At 42.0% G+C, this 18929-nt stretch overlaps 1 long non-coding RNA gene across 1 annotated transcript in view; it reads right to left on the bottom strand.

Annotated features, from left to right (window-relative positions):
* Positions 1-1273, bottom strand: part of LOC116571082 — a 62916-nt gene extending 61643 nt beyond the window's left edge. Inside the window, exon 1 of the long non-coding RNA XR_004277701.1 lies at positions 1186-1273. This is a non-coding gene — a long non-coding RNA (uncharacterized LOC116571082). The remainder of the gene's footprint in view (positions 1-1185) is intronic.
* Positions 1274-18929: the final 17656 nt, after the last annotated feature.

Here is an 18929-nt window from a genome sequence, read left to right as displayed (position 1 = left end):
ATGAGTGGTTCATTTTGGTATCTTCAAACATTTAAGACTTTTGGTTAAATGGAATTTCTTTCCTCTTCTGAAAGAACCCTGTAGTATCAACTAAAAAGAAGTCCCTGATTTTTGTCTAAAATCTACTATAAAAACTCGGCAACTCACACTATGAGAACAAAGTTTTCTTAAGTGTGCTTTTTTCCAATCATTATCAGATATAACATAATTGTTTCTCTTTCCCTCAGCATCATTTTAAAATATGGCCATTTGGATGTTAATTCCCTCCAGGTAAAAAGTCTGGAAGATGAGCCAGCATTTCAGTCAATAAGAAGGACATCTAATTAGATCATGAATAGAAAATAACACAGCCAGGGTAGCCTGGGTGGCTCAGTTGTTCAACGTCTGCCTTCAGCTCAAGTCGTGATCCCTGGGTCCTGGGATCAAGCCCCCACATCAGGCTCCCTGCTTAGCAGAAAACCCATTTTCCCCTCTTCCACCACCCCCCAGTTGTGTTCCCTTTCTCGCTGCACCTCTCTCTCTCTCTCTGTGTCAAATAGATAAATAAATAAATCTTGGGGGGAGGGGGAGGAAAGAAAATAACACATCCACACATCCAAGCAAGTGTTCAGCAATTCCTGGTTAGAGTTTCTACACCTCAAAATAATGCTAATAGAAAAGGTTTTTTCCCCATAATTGTCCCTCCACAGAAGCATGATTTCTCACAACAATAATGAATAAGTGAATAAAACATTGCTCTAGACCCTTATGCTCAACAAATATAACAATAACAACTACTTGTATGGAACATTAAAATAAAAAATAAAATTTACCAAATACTCTAGCTCATTTGAACCATGTAACAATCCTTACCATTTATGTCACTACTTTAGAAGATATTTACAGGAAACTTGGATCGGAGAGATGAAGCAAATTGCTGTGAGTCACAAAGCCAGGAATAGCAGAGTCTAGACTAGAACCCAGGCGTTTTCCTGATTCCAAATCTCATGATCTCTCTACTGCATCTTTCTGTCCACATGGCCAATCCTAAAAAAAAAAAAAAAAATACCATTTCTAACTCAGCAGTATAGAAAATCAAGAGCCAAAGAAAAATGGCCAGTTTGTGAAAAGAAACACATTTTCTTAACTTTGATAATTAAGCTCGAATATTAATTCCTCACACTTATAAAAAATACCAATACTTACATTTCTTGAGCATTCACATCTTGCTGCTATACTAAGTGCTTTATATAGATTAATTCATCTCATTCTTACAAAGAGTCTAGAATTTCGCCCTCTTCTGATTTTACTAATGTAGAAACTAAAGTTTAAGCTATAAAACCTTATCTTTCCCAAGGTGACACGGTTGGGAAAGTTAAGTGGCAGAACTATGGTCTGAACTTGTATCAGCTGAATCTAGGACCCAGGCTCATAACCACCATGCTAATCTGCTATGCTAGTGGTTCTCAAAGCTTGGTCCTGGACAGGCAGCATGGGCAGCCCTGGGAACTTGTTAGAAAAACAAAATCTCTGGCCATACCAGACCTACTCTGGGAAAGGAATCCAGCTATCTGTGTTTTAACAAGGCGTCCAGGTGCTCCTAAGGCACATGAAAATCTAAGAACCACTATGCTAGACTGGATGGTAACCATTACTAGGAGTCAGTGTATGTTCTGTGCTAATAGGGAATACAAGAAGGAAGTGAGAGAAGTTGAAGACAATTAATAAGGCTGTTGATAATGAAAGTCTTCAGGGAATAGTAAAGCCAAAAAGGGAAGAAATAACTTTAACTAGTATACACAGAAGCTGAAAACACCAATGATGAGCAATTAATCAGGCAATATGTTACACTGTAATCAAGGATCAGAAAATTCCGGAAGGACTAAATGATACAGAGTTTATTACTGCATGGTAAATGATCATTAATAAACTGTGGCTGTTAAAAGAACTAAAGAGATGAATAATCACATATGTCAACTGTAGGAGAAATAACTTGTAGTCTTAATCACTTGGAAAAATTACAGGTATGGACACATACAGAATCAAAAGAATGAGACTAGCAGTGCTATTAGAACCTAACACAGGGGCGCCTGGGTGGCTCAGTGGGTTAAAGCCTTTGCCTTCAGCTCAGGTCGTGGTCTGGGGTCCTGGGATCAAGCCCCACTTTGGGCTCTCTGCTCGGTGGGGGGCCTGCTTCCTTTCCTCTCTCCGCCTGCCTCTCTGCCTACTTGTGATGTCTGTCTGTCAGATAAATAAAATAAATCTTTTTTAAAAAAAAGAACCTAGCACAAACTTGATAGATCTTTTTATAGAAAATCAAGATAGTTACAAAGGCACCAGGCACTTTGACCTGGAGAACATTTCAACTGCCAAAATAATGAATTTATGTAATTATATTAGCACATTGCACTAATCCCTACCTGTAGTAACAAGAATTTACTTTGTCAGAATTGCTAAAATGCAGAGATGACTTGACTTGGAAGTGATCTGGTTATACTTAGGATTTTATCCAGCTGATGACCTCTGATGATGTATAACTTTTCTGAAGGATTAACTCTGCACATGAGTGCTTCCAAAGAGAGGACACAAGAGTAGCTTCCCAGGGCTTGTCATTCCAGTATCCTTCATTATATCTCAAGAGGACTACTTTTTCAAAGTGCCATATAGAGGAAATGAAAAATGATATCAAGAACAAAAATACCCACAAGTGAGTGTAAAAATAAAAAGGGTTCCAACAAAGACACCAAAAGTCATTAGACAACAAAACTGTGGGTTATTCCTTTCACTTGATGGCTACTGATTTGAGGTCTCTCTCTCTTTTTTAATCTCAATCAGTTGTTTAAAAGGAAGCAGCAGATCAAAGAGAATGTATTAACTGAAGTTGTCAAAGGAAATATTAAAATCGTCTAACTGGACCTTATGAGAAGAGGTCATAATCCCCATGGAGGAAAGGTATGTTTTGTTGCAATTCTCCATTCTCCTATCAAGAAAAATCAGCTAAAGTAACTAAAACGTATTTACTTCTTACTATGTGCTGGTAATCACTCTAAACTTGACACATACATTTTCTCTTATAATTTTCATAGCAACTCTCTGATGTATGTTTTCTTATGCCCATTTGACATTCTACACATAAAGATGAAAGCTGAGAATTAAAGTTATTCTCCAAAGATGGCCCCAAATAATTCAGCTCCTCCCTCTACATACAAGCTACAACTCCTATAAAGTAGTAGAGTTTCTATTCCCTACCCCCTTGACTCTATGCTGGGTCTAAGACTGATTTGCCCAATAAAATGCAAAGAAGGAAATATTATGAGCCTTTCAAGCCACGGACTAAGTAGGACTGGCAGCTTCTACCTCTTGAAATCCAGCCACCATGTTGTAAGGAAGCTGAAGTAACCACATGGAGAATAATCAAGACCTCTGGTTAGCAGTTTCGGTTGAGCTCCCTGCAAACAGTCAGCATTCACTTGCTAGTTATGTGTCTGCACCATCTTGGAAGTATATTCTCCAGAGTAAGTCAAAACACTCCAGCCAATGGCACATGGAACAGAGATGAGCTGTCTCCATCAAGCCCTACTCAAATTGCAAAATTGTTGTTGTTTTAAGCTACTAAGCTTATTACACTGCAATTATTACACAGCAACAGATAACTGAAGTATTGAACTACCCAAGATTACACAGTGGGACAATTTAACATCACGTAGGCCATACTTTTCACTCTCAAATACATTAAGAAGCTGCAAATTAGGATGTGCAAAGAAAGGTTTCCTTAGAGGGAGAGGAGTGAATGGATGATATGCTTACATGGGCACTGTTTCAACAACTAGTCACTGAGAACCTGTGAAGTCTCAGCTACTGAGACCAGGTGCTACAGATACAAAGATGAATAGTCAAGAGTTCTGAGCTAAAGCTCCCTGCACCACTAAGATAAATTACAATACCAGACAACACGATCAAACAGATGTAAAATAATGGGTAGATACTTGGGATTACTTGGTGACACGAGTTAATACCCTTGACTTTCACATCCAACCAAAGGCACGGAATCACAGGGCAAGATTTAGAATGACCTTAGAGTTGAAGCAAAAGTGCAGGTAAACTTGCATGATAAATTGATTAACAACAACGCAAAATATGTGTGCGTGCGTGTGTGTGTGTGTGTGTGTATGAAAGGAAGGCAAAATATAATGAGTATTGGAAGAAGGAAAATTTCAGTAATTCAAATTTGCATTTGTGAGCGCTGCCCCCACCCCACATACACACAGGACTCCTTTGGCAAGGTCATGCAAATATTGTGACCAAACTGAATGTCATAGAGTTCTTTTAAAAATGGTTCCAGGAACTCTAGTTCTAAGATGGAGTAGCCCCAGTTCTCCCTTTTACACAAGCAGAGGTCCTCTCTTTCGCAGGTAAGAATTCATGAACCTAACACCACAAACAAGCTGAAAGACTCTGAAAGGTGGGAGTAAGACAGCCTGCCTGGGAATCTCAGGCCTTGAGGAACCACATGGCACCACCCCTCCCCCATATATCCCAGACATGGTGCTGTAGAAGCCTAACTAGAAACCACCAACCATCAACATGCACAGACCAAAAACGAAACAAAATAAAACAAAAACTATCCACACACACACACACACCCCAAAAAACTCTAAGAAAAGCCTATTTTTCCCTAGCCAAAAGAGTAGGAAAATAGTAGCCTATCAGCAGAAAACCTTTTTGGCAATACTGCCTCCCTCTGGGAAACTGGAAAAGAAAAACTGCGTTTCTCCCACCCCCGTGGTTTTAGGAGGGCTGAGTAGGGAGCTGATCTGCCACCTCCACCCCACTCTCCCCACATCGGTAACTGGGCGCGCACAGATTCTCCAGTGAGGTCCAGTGACATGCAAAGGCCCCCACCCCTGCTGGGTAGTGAATTTAGTACCGCACCACTCCTGTGTCTGTGGACCCCGGTGGAGAGCTGAACCTCTATGCCCACGTGTTATCCATGAGGCAGTGAGAGGAAGCATGGGGTGGGGGGAGGTTGGCAGAGGTTAGTTAGCACTCACCACTTATCCCCCCTTCCCTTCCCTTGAAGTCAAGGATGCCCAGTGTCTGCCCCACTTGGCAGCAAAAAGCAGGTGAGTCAGCCAGCTGCCCACCGCAACCCCCCTACCTCCCGGGGACAGCAGGGTACAATGTTACCATACCACACAGAAGCAAATGAGGTAGTACACACTGATGCCCTGCTTTCTCCAGGAAGGTGTCAGTAGGACTAAATGGGGAGCTGAACTCCCACCCTATGCTCCTGCAAGGAAGCAGTGTGAGTCATCCTTCTACTTCTGCTACTGGCAGAGCCCATCAGGAAGCTAGACATATACACCCATCCAGCCCTCAAGCTACATCTCGACAGGGAGACTACCTACCAGAAAAAGAAAAAGAGATTAAATAGGATCCAAAGTCTCATAAAATAATATACAAAATGGCCAGAGTACATTAAAAAAACCATTCATCATACCAAGAACCAGGAAAATCACAACTTAAATGAGTAAAGACAATCGTCAGCCACCGACACTGAGAGTAATTGAATATTAGAATTACCTGACAAGAATTTTAAAGCAGGCTTCATAAAAATGCTTCTACAAGCAATTACAAAGTCTCTTGAGCCAAATGAAAAACGAAAACAATTATTAACAACGTTATCTCTTACATTATTAACTTTATATAACTGGCAATTATGGTTATGTCACCTTTCCCTCCTCAAGGTACACAAGTTGTTTGCTCCGTAAGGACTATGGTATCACATCCACTTGAGAGTATTTATAGGACTGGCCCTCATTTTCCAAAGAATCTAAGAAATGTTATACAACCAAATCTTCTAAGGGATCCACAGCCAACATGATGTTGTTGGAAGAGGTCATTGAAAGGACATGACTGCTGGTTGACCTCAGAACTGGACCCCGACAACTGGAGATTCCTCACCCCCCTCCTCTGTACTTAGAATGTGCGATCCACCCACCACTCCCCCACTAGGAGCTGTTCCAAGGACACAGTCTTAGAGAGAGTAAGGTATTGTTGAGACCCTACGAACAGACCACAGTTAAGGTCTCTATATAAATTCTATATTAAGACTGTACAGGGCAGGTGTAGAGATCTACTGATCTGTGGCTGCTGAAGACAAGACTTGCATGTAAGTTCCCTTGCTTATTGGTGGCTCGGTTGGTTGGGCAGCTGCCTTCGGCTCGGGTCATGATCCCAGTGTCCTGGGATCGAGTCCCACATCGGGCTCCTTGCTCGGCAGGGAGCCTGCTTCTCCCTCTGCCTCTGCCTGCCATTCTGTCTGCCTGTGCTTGCTCTCTGCCCCTCTCTCTCTCTGACAAATAAATAAAATAAAATAAAATTAAATTAAATTAAAAAAAACAAAAAAAAAACTGCTACCTACCAATCTGGAGTGGCCTCCTTTTTCTTTAGTATCTCCATGCCCTCTGTGGATCAGGGCCAGTTACAGATTTCACCCAGGAAATTCCTGAGTTTGTGAACCAACAGATGCACAACAAACATATGACCAGTAGCTAATGTCAGTGTTTCATGTTAGTTGCTTATGAAATTTCCCATAAATTTTATTGCATATATTTAGGTGGTTAACATCTATTTCAGAACTTTAAATCCTCTAATAAAGAGGCTCTAGAACATGGTAAGTGGAAGAAATACTGAGTATTTTTGGCTTGACATTGATTTTTGTTTAACCTTGACACCAACAAAAATGTATTTTGTTCTTTCCAAAGATAGACATTTCTCAGACGTTTATTGTGGGATAAGACCTTGGGGAGGGAATGCTTCCGATGACCTTCTATCATTAAAGTTTTAGGCTTCGCTGGTATGAAGCAAGAGGTGACTCCCTCCCACCCCCACCCCCCACCCAGTCTGTCTCTGCCTAATTTCTGCCATGAAGTCTGAAATTCCATGACCGAACCGGAGTCTTTACATGAAGCACTTTTCAATCTTCTCAGGCTTCTTCTCTAGAAGTGAAAATATTCTCTGAGGAAATACATCTCAGTGATGAATGCCCTGTTGGGTCTCAGAAGATCTAAGTTTGATGTGACTCCACTGATGAGTAGCTTATGTGACTCTGGGCAAGTCTTTTAAAACACTTCTCCAACCCTGTTTTTATAATGGTAGTAAAATGTGGATAACCCCCATTTTTGGTCCACCTGGCAGAGTGAACAAGAAAAATAAAATAACGCATTTGTGGATACTTTATACAGTGGAATGAGCTTAAGATGTAGGTGATTACTCTTAGCAGGTAAGTTTTTATAGAATTTTATAAAATATAGTTTTCATGTCAGTAAAAACTGTTCAGTAACAAAACATACCAACAGGATTTCAGAGGCTGCCAGGGGGCTAGTAGGTTTATCAAAAGGAGTAAGAGGACCAGGAAAGAAAAAGAGGGTGGCCACCAGAGACATCTCGCTACATCTCCACCTGCCCCTTCATTGGTCCTTGCAACATGCCCAGTGTAGCAGATGCTCAGGGTTGAGCGGTGGCCTGGAGCTAAATACACTGTTTATGCACATGATATACAGATCTGGGGATATGCGCAACCTCTAAAAGGGCTCAAAAATTAGATACCCTCTTCAGTTAACACATTCCTGGAGTGTATTAACCACTTTCCCCCACAATCCGTTTTTCTTAAAAAGTTGCTCTGTTATTCTCTGTGCTACAACCCCAAACCTGAGAAGCTGTTGAGGAGTCAAGAAAAAGGTCTGGAAAGAATATCCAAAGGGTGAATTCCAATTTCATTACTGACCTGTTGTGTGACCAACCCTGAGCAAACTCTTTAGAACCCTAAACTAATATTATACGTATTTACTATCTGTGGTTGAGAGACTTCTATTTTTTGGATTCACTCTTTTGCTGGCATCTGCTTTTATACAAAAAATAAAAAATAAAAATACTGGTCTTAGGAACCATCTCCTGATGCAGTTTCATTTTCTTGCAGCCAAACTACATGTAACACCACTCAGAGTAGTGACTCGCACCATAGTTTCACAAGTGTGTATATGTGTGGATTCTGATAATTTTGTACTCTGTAGGGGAGGAAGAGAAACACAACTCAAGTTGAGAAAAAAAATATATTCTCAAAAATGTTTCTTTATAACTGTTTTTAGAGACCTTTGTTAAGGGTAAAGTTTGAGATGGCGCTAAGGTGCTAATGTGTGCCAGAAAACAATGGTGAAATCTCAGGCTTAGCAGTCAGAAGACCCCACTGGAATCCTTGGTTCTGCTACCCACTGGCTAGATGACTTTTTTTACAATTGTAAATTGGGATAATTTACTTAGCTTGCAGATTGCATTTTTTACAGTGATTAAAAATAATGTTAATAAAGTCCTTGCATGTAGAAGGAAGGCAATAAATGGTGCCTTTATTCTGATTATAGCTGTGATTACTAGGGTCAGAGTACAGGCATAGGAGATCACCTTTTGTTACTATAGCCACAAAGCCATCCTTAGCTCCATAGAGCCTTCCAGAAGGGACTGGAAGCCTGGCATTCATTTTGAGAATTCCAATCCATGCCCTCTGGCTTCCTGGCAATAAACCATAGCATATCCGCTAAGATGCCAGATTGTCCTGAGTAAGCTTCTCTTGAATGCTTTTTCCTCATTAGGAGTAAAAAAAGGTCCACCTTCCAGTTTCTATGACCTAAGGTAATGATCACAGCAGCTATCATCATCATCATCATCATCAACACCATCATCATCACTTATTCACTTACTGGGTCCTCTCTATATAGGCCAAACAAACACTCTGCTAAGTCCTTTACACATATTATCTTATTCAATCTTTTCACCAGTTTCGTGCAGTAGGTGTTATTACTCCATTAAAAGACAAGAATCTCAAGGCTCAAAGAGGTTAATAACTGAAAGAGACAAGATTCAAACCCACTTGCTTATTCACTACTCTATTCTGCCTTACGTGAGGCACTAAAATACTTAGCCTTGTTAATACTTAACCCAGACTCCCCAGCTGCTAGGAATTTATGATAATTGTATAATTAGAATTTCAAATTTAGGGCAGTGACTGAGAATTATTATACTTCATTATGTGACCTTACAAAAGTATTTACTATAATAAATTTGTCTGCACTATCTTTTGGAGAAGTCTACAGTCTTCTTAAGCAGACTCACACATACTTAAACAGAAAAGAAATATGAATGAGACTGTATCCTTGACAAACAAGAAGGTGCTCAAATTAAATAATTGCAAATATTATCATTGCAAATATATGTAAACACTAGGCCACAGACACAATGTAAGCATTTCCCATACATTATTTAGTCTTCAAAACAATTCCACAAAGTTGGTATTATTAAAATCCCCATTTTACAGATGAGGAAACAAAAACAAAAGTGTCAATGACTAATTCTGAAAGAGTTGATTAAACATTCAGGATAGGAAAAAATCTTTCATGGGTTAAGAACATGCAACAAATAAATGCAAACCCAAGAATCGTTCTTGGTTTTTAACTGAAAACAGTAACAACAATAAGACCAACATAGGAGTCCTGCCTTGATTGAGTGATGCTCATGGTTGATGTACAAATAAATTGAGTTTGCATATCCCAGATATTTTGAACTTCACACTGTTGAGCCAAAGTCAGTGACTCCTTTCATTTCACTAATACCTAGTCCTCAGAGGTCCAAGGTGATACAGAGACTGCAACCGCATGCATGTATCAACATTTGACCTTAGACTTAGCCCATGTGTTTCTGTACTCAGGGAGTTGTCCTATAAAGACCCGATACTTAGGTTTTGTAATATATTTAATTAGTCCTTGGTTCTTATTTTTCTCATAAAACTCAACAAATGGGTTGTGATGCATTCATTTACGGAATGGATTATCTTCCTCTAAAGAATTAGTGAGACACATCAAATTAACTGACTATTCCATAGTTAACTTTCTTCTTTTTAAAAAAAATCAGTATCTGCTGATGCTGCTTTTAATGGGATCAAATGTATAGAAACCTGGCCTTCCTTTACAATAGGAAGTCAGTAGTTTCAAATATCCCAAAAGTGATCTTGAGTCTGTGAGATACACTGACTTTTAGAATTTTTTTTTTTTCCTTTTAGAATTCTTAACTGGAACACTTTATCCCAATAATATGAGACACAGCCCGAGTGGTGCTCAAGATTGCTATTTGAAAGTGAAATTAAACAGATTTTTTAAAACTGGCTAATTGCCCTTCTCTGTTTTCCTAAAAACTGAACTAGCTTTAACATACCTGTTTCACAAATATAAATACCAAATGCTTACTAAAAGCCAGGCTTTGTGCTGTACATTGGGGATACAAAGATGATTAAGACATACCCACTGAACTGAACAAGACAGGGCACCAAAGCCACTCAGCTGACTGCCATCTAGAAATTCTGGAGCCTGTGTCATAACTTATCACTCACATTCTGTCTTTGCCTTTCTAATAGCTGGCAAGAATCTCCCTTTCCTGAGCCCTGACCTCTCCTCTCCTATTCTATTCTTCCACTGCCGAACTGGAACAAAGGTCACTTGGAATTGAAGCAAAACTCGGCTGTAACTAAAGGCGCAAAAGATCAAAGTTGGCAGCCACACTGAAGTTCAGGATTAAGAGACTTCCTCTTTAAGATCAAAATTCCAGATGATCCAAATATAGGCAAATGAGCCCCAGCAGAACACTCCGCTTTCTGTGCTGAATCCAGGAAAGAAGCAGAAATCACCATAGAAGCAACTCAGTTTCACTCTTTCCAACCCCGTGGGCTCGATGCTAATTGCCTACCCCAACAGTGAGATCGCATTTCAAAATATGGTCAAACACAAAACAGCCAAGTCAATCAAGCATTAAGTATTCAAGCACAATTATCCCAACACATGCCCAAGTACCAGCAGTGAAGCAGCTTAATTTGGGAGCAGCTCCGTAATCATCTCTCTGGGCAGCTGAGATTTTAACCTCTCCCCTCAGGCCTCCCATTCTGGGAGCTAGGCTGGCTCCCTCGGTGTGAGAGATCACAATGGGAGTGACTCCCCCACCCCCAGTTGCAGGGCCTCATTTAAATGCATGCTGCAGGTGGGGGAGGGGTGGGGGCAGAAGGTCTGCAGAAGTCCCCATTGTTGGGGGGAGATGTGTGGGAGCAGATGGTGAGGCTGGTCACTCAGTCTGGCTGTCAGATGCACTCTGTCAAGTTCCCTGGGGACCGCAGGCCTTTCTTTCCACCCTCAGCTCAGGTCCTATGTGCTTTCCCAGCATGATTGAGGGGTCTCTTTCTTTACCGCCCCTCAGGCTTCCAGGAGCCTGAGTTGTCTCATCTACCCCACTCCTTCTTCTGCTTTCTCTGCTTTTTCTGGACCAGCTACTTCTGAGCCTCCAAGGGCCCACTCGATGCAGAGAAAAGTGAGCGATTTCCTTTGTCTCTAACTGATGCTGCACGCTCATCCAGCAGCTTCTGACTGGCATGCTCACTCAGTTATTTAACAAATTACTCCACAGTCCTCATTAGAACTATTGACATTTATAGCTAACCGACCCCTACAGTTAGGGGAGAGGTGATAACCGACTTTCATGGTCCTTGTTCCTCTCTTCCCATATTTCATCCTGCAACAGGGTGAGCAGACAGACCTTTGGTACTCTGGACTAGCCTGATGCTCACCTTTTATAATAGGTCAGGATCGAAACAAAATAAATTAAAAAAGCGTGGATTACAGATGTGCCTCTTATTTGCATCCATAAGCGACAATCACAGAGTCAGCTTTTCTACATATAACTCTGTCTCTAAAGCATTAGCTGTTGAACATAAATCTTGGCCTCAAAACCTGCTCCCTTTTAAGATTCCACAGCTTATGCCAAGGCAGCTATTCCTTGCAGTTTTCAGTGAAGATTTCCTCCAGCTCAGGATGTTGTTAAATTTGTTTTAGCTTTTAAACCATACTGGCAGTCCAGTGCTTGCTAATGATGCCTCTGTGAGCTGGGTGAAGTCAACACCAGCCCAGAGAGACTGGTGTCCAGGGCTGGGTGGCAAAGTTAAAGTCATTTATTCCCCCTCATCTGCCTGAGATTAATCTTTTCCTCCCTAGGGCTATGCTCTAGACATAAATGCTTTCATGTTTCATTTTTCACTCATCGATAGAATTTCAGGTTCACGTTTATCTCCCACTCTCTGCAAAATTGTGAAAGCCTTCTGAAGGCAAAGATTGTAGTATTCATATTTATCAGTTCAGGACTCAATATTATTCTCTGGGACATCAGAGCAGCTCAATAAATGTTGAATACATGAATGAATAAAAAATTAACAAATGGTACAAATTAACAAAAGGGAATATAATGAAATCTGAAAGAAGACTGTCTGATCTAAATGTCAAACCTTTCCTCCACACCCCAGCTAGTCCAGATACTCTAGCATGCTATGTAAAACCCATATTTTACTTGAAAGTGAAATGGCTGTGAGGAATTAGAAAGAAAACCTGAAATCACAAAATATTTATAATCTAAAACATCAAAGAACTCTAACTGTGCTAATGTCCCTTGGAGACAGACCCATCAACTGAAAATTTGCACAAACAGTTTTGCAAGAAATACTGTGGGCACACCCAAAAGACAGAAGCGTAGCCTGGCATCTAGACCTCACCCAGTCCCCTGGGTGATCAGTCTCCCGTATGATAGGGTCGGCATGCAGAAGCAGAAGTTTTGGGTTAAGTTCAGTGTTGCCTTAATGCCCAGGATACAAAATATGACACAGACAGAAGGTGAGGCCGTCTCCCTGCTGAGGAGCATTTCCACCCGTCCTGGGAGACCTACACTTTTGGAGCATCAGGAGATGACATCCTTGCTACCAACATCCAACTTCTCCCATGAGTGCCTACAGCAGCAAGATACCATTAATTGGCTTCCCAGCACATCAGCTTACAAAAGGAAAGGAAGAAATTAATGCATCGCATTGTGGGAGAGAACACCATGTAAACACCCCCAAGGAAAGTTTAAAAAAAAAAAAAAGACTGAAAATTTTACACATATATATACCCTACTTAAGCAGATAGAGGTAAAACTAGGGCATACTGATTATGTACATTTAAACACATATTTTTCTTTCCATTGCCTGTCGACATAAGCACCAGAAAACCCATCTTGCACATACGACAATACACCCTCTAATCTGAAATCATAAAATATTTCACTTAGGAATGGCAATCTCTTTAGTTTGTAATCTATCACTTTCTTAAGAAAAGCTCCTCCAATTCATTCAGTCTGCCATTTTGTACCTTAAAAAAAAAGTTTCCGTCTGAACAAGAATCAAAGAGACTATAAAATAGGGTGGGAAACTGCATTATAGGTACACTGTGTTTATCCCTTCCTGTACCCATTACAGATACTTTTAATCTATCACAGCCTTAATTGTAGCCTTAGAATCCGAAGAGAGCACAATAAATGGGCAGCTTCTACCAAGCAACCTGTGCTGGCCTTTGAGGCTACTCTTACCTGTAACCTGGACTTTAAAGATAAGAATCATATATTCTACACATGCAAGTAGAGGAAATGAGCTTTATTGTTCAAGAGGCACTCAGAAGACCACATGATGAAACCTTCACTATTAAAAGGGCAGCACTTCACCCTGCTGAGTTCCAGAAACAGTCACAGAAGACAGCCTGTGGGAATGGGGAAGGGCTTCGTGACTGAAGGGAGAGCTTGCACAGGGGGAAACTTGGTCAACTCACACCTGCCTTACTGGGTGTCTCCGTGGAACTGGCAAGGATTCAGCCGCACTTGGGAAACTGAGGAAGCCTAAGACAATTTCCAAGGAAGCGGTGTCCCAGGCCACAGAATAGGAATAAAAAGTCCATTCTCTGTGGCCATTTCTTCCTCGAAGTGGTAAAGGAAATCACTGGATCTCATTTCCTTTCTCCTGGGACATCCTTCATAACACATGAAGGCCCTCAGTCAGTATGGTAATGCATTAAAAAAAAAAAAAAAAAAAGGCCATCACCAGAACTAACAGAAAAATATCACAATGTAAAAATGCCATTGGCCAGTAACACCTGCTCAGCCACATCTTCACACTGCCTAGGATATGAAATTTGAAGAGCAATCTGCTTATTCCGTGGTTTTGGTTTTAGCTATCAATCTGGCATAATGTATTTTGCATATATGTTTGCCTCATTTGCTTCTCACAAATGCCCTAGAAATTGTCCCCATTTTGAAACAAATGCACTAAGACCCAAGGAGATTCAAGTGTCCACAGTCACGGTGCCGGAAGCGGCCAACACAGGATGCAGCTCAAGTCTGCCACAATAAAGACTCAGAGCAGTGATGACCCACTAGGAAGAAAGCTTTTCGACATTTTAAAAACTGTTAGAGCCGTAAAAGTGATCCAACAGTGGAACACTGGCCCTAAATATCGAGTAAAACATGACTGGACTATGACTATACAACTCCATGGAATGTTTTAACATGTCGAGAGTGTGTTGATCAGGAGAGGGGTTTGTTAGCCACAGAGCATGGACCCCAGAGGTAAATGCCAATACCAGTGCCCATCCTGACGCTGATTCACCAGAGACCTTGGTCCACTCAGAATTCATTGGTGGCAGAGATGGACCCAGCTGGCTCTGAGCCTACCTACATCCATTAAGTATTCAAGTGACAGAACTAACCCCTCAGTCTGCTTCCATCTACTTTAAAATGTATTTTGTTTGAACTTCTATGCTGCTTTTTCTCTGTGAAAGAGCTAAAATGACAATATTTTTATAGGATCAAGTGCATGATGAGTGAACTTGGGGGCAGCAGTGGATGTCTGTTACATCAGGGTATAAGTACCACAATTAACCCAGATACTGGGCAAAAGGATATTCTTGAGAAAAGTCTGGTTTGCCCATGTTCGTCTATTTAACTCAGAGTCTCCAAAGAACTGTTAGAGTGATACCAGCCAAGTTTGACATGAAAGCCGATAGTTATAAGGAAAAATAAACGAAGGTAAGTGGAACTATTTCCCAAATGCTGGTAACACTGAAAATGGAAACAGGTTCAAGGAGGGTCTGATAAGCCCAAAGATGTCAAATCTGAGCAGATTAGTGTCTTCTCCAGTCCTTCGAGATATAGGTGAAAGAGAGAGACTATCTTTCACAAAGATGGTGCTGTCAAAGGGGGTTATTAGGCTGGTCCAAGGATGGATCTGACCCCTCTGATGATATCCAGTGGGATCGTGGAGGTCAGCAGCAGTCGAAATGGCTGACAGGACAAACCCCACACTCCAGTTTCTAAACTGCCAACCTCTGAGGGTTCCAAATAGGAAGGGTTTGAATACGGGTATTCAGAAGCTTGCACAATTATTGCAATGGCTGCCAAAGAACCGATAAGCACTGCTGAAGATCTCTGCCTACAGCGGTGAAAACAGGTGGCTCCCAAGAAGCTACTGCAAAAGTCAAGAACCTCCAGGAAGCCCCCGCTGCCTTGATCAGCTGGCGACACTCAATCAAGAACTCAGAAATAGTCACACTATCTCCACTGGCTAAAGCACAAAGCAGGTAACTCACAGGAGCTTGCCAGAAGCTTCTGTAAGGCTTGAGTCTGCCACCTGTCCGTGCATCTGCCTAAACTGCCTACCTGGCCTCTTTTTCTCTGAATCTCCTAAATCTCACCTGGGTAGTTCTCACTGGCAGACTCCAACTTGGAACCACATAGGGAAGGGGATCCTGAGACGTACAGTTCCTAGTTTCTCCTCCAGAAGACCTCAGGAGTGCATGGAGGAGATTTCAAGCTGACAATAGACAAATCAGCACAACACAGGGGAGGCCTCGTTTGCTGAATACATGAGTAGATGAACATGTACTTCCACCTCTGGACACGGTGAAGCAGCCACACCTCCACATAGCCTTGTACAAACTGGCAAAACCACTCTAAAGTTCTGATGGCTGAGAGGCAGAATCTGATTTGGGGGCTTCCTAAGAGACAGACCTCAGCTGATCCCTTAAACAGAATGGTTCTCAAAGTTATGAAAGAGGAGAACCCGGAATAAAGAATGCTCTTTGCAAAACGCCCTGCTCTGCCAACCACCTTAAAATATCACCGTAGTGAGAGCTCCATCAGCTGAAGCACGCTCAATTCTACTAGGAGAAAAATTCTATATGTGGAACTGGGAGCCCACATGTCCACAAAGAAACAAGCTGTCAAACCAGGCATGATCAACTGTTTCAGAATTTTCCCATTAATATTCATTTGCTGTTTGTTCATTTCTTTGGTCATCTGCTAGTGCTTCCCACCAGACAAGTGGTCGCAGGCATCAGAGTTTAAGAATGAATTTTGGGAGATGATTTTAAGGAAACTATTTTCTCTAAAATGTTTCTTTTCCCCCTGTAGATTCTGAAAGAGGTGCCACTGTTCTGGATGAATGCCAGGCCACCTCAGCCCCATGTTCCACTGGGCAGTTGGCTGTAAAGCAATGGGTCCGGATGACCCACCAGGAAGAGCAGGAACGTAGAGGTCTAGCAAGATTGTAAGAAGGAAGCACAATGGTAATAGCTTGCTACCCAGTTACCCCAATAATCTGCTCCTACTTGAAACAGCATTTAAAGGTGGAAATCTTTAAGGATGTCTCCAAACCTGAGAGTCCATGGACTGCACATCTCTAGAATTCCTGTGCCAGCAAGTTCTTGTCAGTGGCTTGAAATCATGGAAATCCGCTGAAGCAGTAGATAAATATATGCAATCCTAAACCAGAAACCCAATGCAGGAAGCAAAAAGGGTCTTCTGCCAGAAAAGCAGGAGACATACAGACATTTAGAGCTGAGAGAGCCAGAGAGAGCCAAAAAGACTAGGGACATTTTATAGGAGCAGGAACTAACATTTTTAGCAGTTCAAGGGCACGGTCTGCTGTATAGACACTGAAGTATCACCTCTTTCCTTAGCTATTGGTATTAAGGAGAGAATGAGGATTGGGCCCTCAACTCTTCCCAGGTGAATGTCAACAATACTTATTTAAAAACTGGATGATGGATTGTCTTGTTGTCACCAAAAGCAGATGACGGAAAAGAACATCATATACCCTCAGAAAGGAAATTCTCCAGAGGGTGGGGCTCTTCATTATGTGACCAAATCCAATAGCCATGGGAAGCTCAGTGGACTTGAAGGCAAAGTATATGCTGTGCATCCTGGAGTGGGAACTACCTCTGACCTGCCAACCAAGTTCCAGGGATGACTTCTCATGACTTTTATAACAAAGTCTAACCTCCTTACCACGGTCTTCAAGATCCTAAATGACTGGACCTCCAGCCCCCAACCTAGGCCCCTAGTGCCCTCCTTCCCATGCACTAAGCTCCAGCCACACTGGCTCGGGGCTGCTCAAATACACTAAAACTATTCCTACTCAGCAGCTTTACACCCATTCCCTCAGTTCCTCACCTGTCCAGAGGCCTTTCCCTCACCATGTAAGAGAATTTCCATCATTCCAACTCAGCCACGCCTTCCTATTTCTCTGCTTTATTTCTTTAAATAAATAACCAACATTCGAAATTTAAGAATGTACAGGTTTTTAAAAAAAGATTTACTTATTTCATTGGGGGTGGGGGGATTGCAGAGGGAGAGGGAGAATTTTAAGCAGACTCCATGCTGAGCGTGGAGCCCCATGTGGGGCTCGATCTCATGGTCCTGAGATCATGACCTGAGCCGAAATCAATCAAGAGTCAAATGTTTAACCAGACTGTGCCCTCCAGGTGCTCCAAAAATGTAGTGCCTCTACCATCAGAATATAAACTCCATGAAAATGGGACTCTTTTCTTTCTCAGTTACGACACGAAAGAGGTGAAAAGAGCGTATCACCAAGAAAGACAAGCCTTGGAGCCATACATGCACCCTATTTGCTCGTTTACACTTTCATTCATTTGAAAAACATGAATTATCCACCTGCCCTGGGCCAGGTACCGTTCCAGGTGCTGAGCAATAAACAATATCCTGGAACCCCTGGAGGTCACATTCTAGCAAGCAGAGATAGCCAATAACCAAACAGAACAATGCCAGGTATACCAAGATGAAAATAAAGGCATGGATGAAGAAAAGATACTTAGGTTGGTATTTCATATGGGGTCTTCAGCAAAGGTTTCTATAAGGAAGTGCCATGTAAACAGAGACCTAAGAGAAATGAAGGCACTGCTATGTGATACTGGACAAGAGCAGCCATCTGCCCTCTGTGCAGAATATACAGGAAGTCCCAAGGCCCTGAGGTGGGAGTATGCTTGCACGGTCAAGGAAAAGCAAGGAGGCCAGGGTGGCTGAAGGAGAGTGTGTGAAGGGGTCAGAGTTTGGAAATGATGTGGGATGGTTAATAGGGCCACATCCACAGAGAGAAGCTGTGGAGGGGTATGCTTAGGTCTCCAGGGAGTCAAGCAAGGCCCTGGGAAAGCAGGAGCCTTTGGCCTGGTACTTCCAGGGCTCCAGCATGAATCTCATTACTTGCCCAGATGTCCACACTGATGGAGGGCAGCCTTGAGGGCCACATTAGAGTTTCAATTCTCCTGGAAGGAGGCAATAAATAAGGAGGAAAACTCCTTCCCACAAGTGTTGCAAGCCCGGGGGATCCTGGAAAAATCTGGGGAACGGATGGAGGTAAGATCTTTTGGGACTCAGTAAATAAAGAGACGAGTGCCATATTGAGACCTTGTTTAGGTAACGTCACATTAGCGAGAACAGGATATTTGTGAAACGGTTGTATAAAGAGGTCTGTATGCGTGCATGTATGAACATGCTCTACTAAGCCTCACACATATTTTCTGACATCTCCATAGGGTCAAATGAGGAAACCACTCCAAAGCGTTCATTTTACATGGAGGAAAGTAAGGCGCAGAGAACTGAAGTCACTTGCCCAAGCATACATGGCTGCTGAGGTCTCGCTCTGCCTTTGCCTTCCCCTGTCTGAGCTCCTTTAGCACCAGCCCCTGATAAGATACACAATCCACATAGTT

Source organism: Mustela erminea, chromosome 12, assembly GCF_009829155.1.
Source record: "Mustela erminea isolate mMusErm1 chromosome 12, mMusErm1.Pri, whole genome shotgun sequence".
NCBI lineage: Eukaryota > Metazoa > Chordata > Mammalia > Carnivora > Mustelidae > Mustela > Mustela erminea.
The sequence above is the reverse complement of the archived record's forward strand: the minus strand, read 5'-3'. Positions and strand labels throughout refer to the sequence as shown.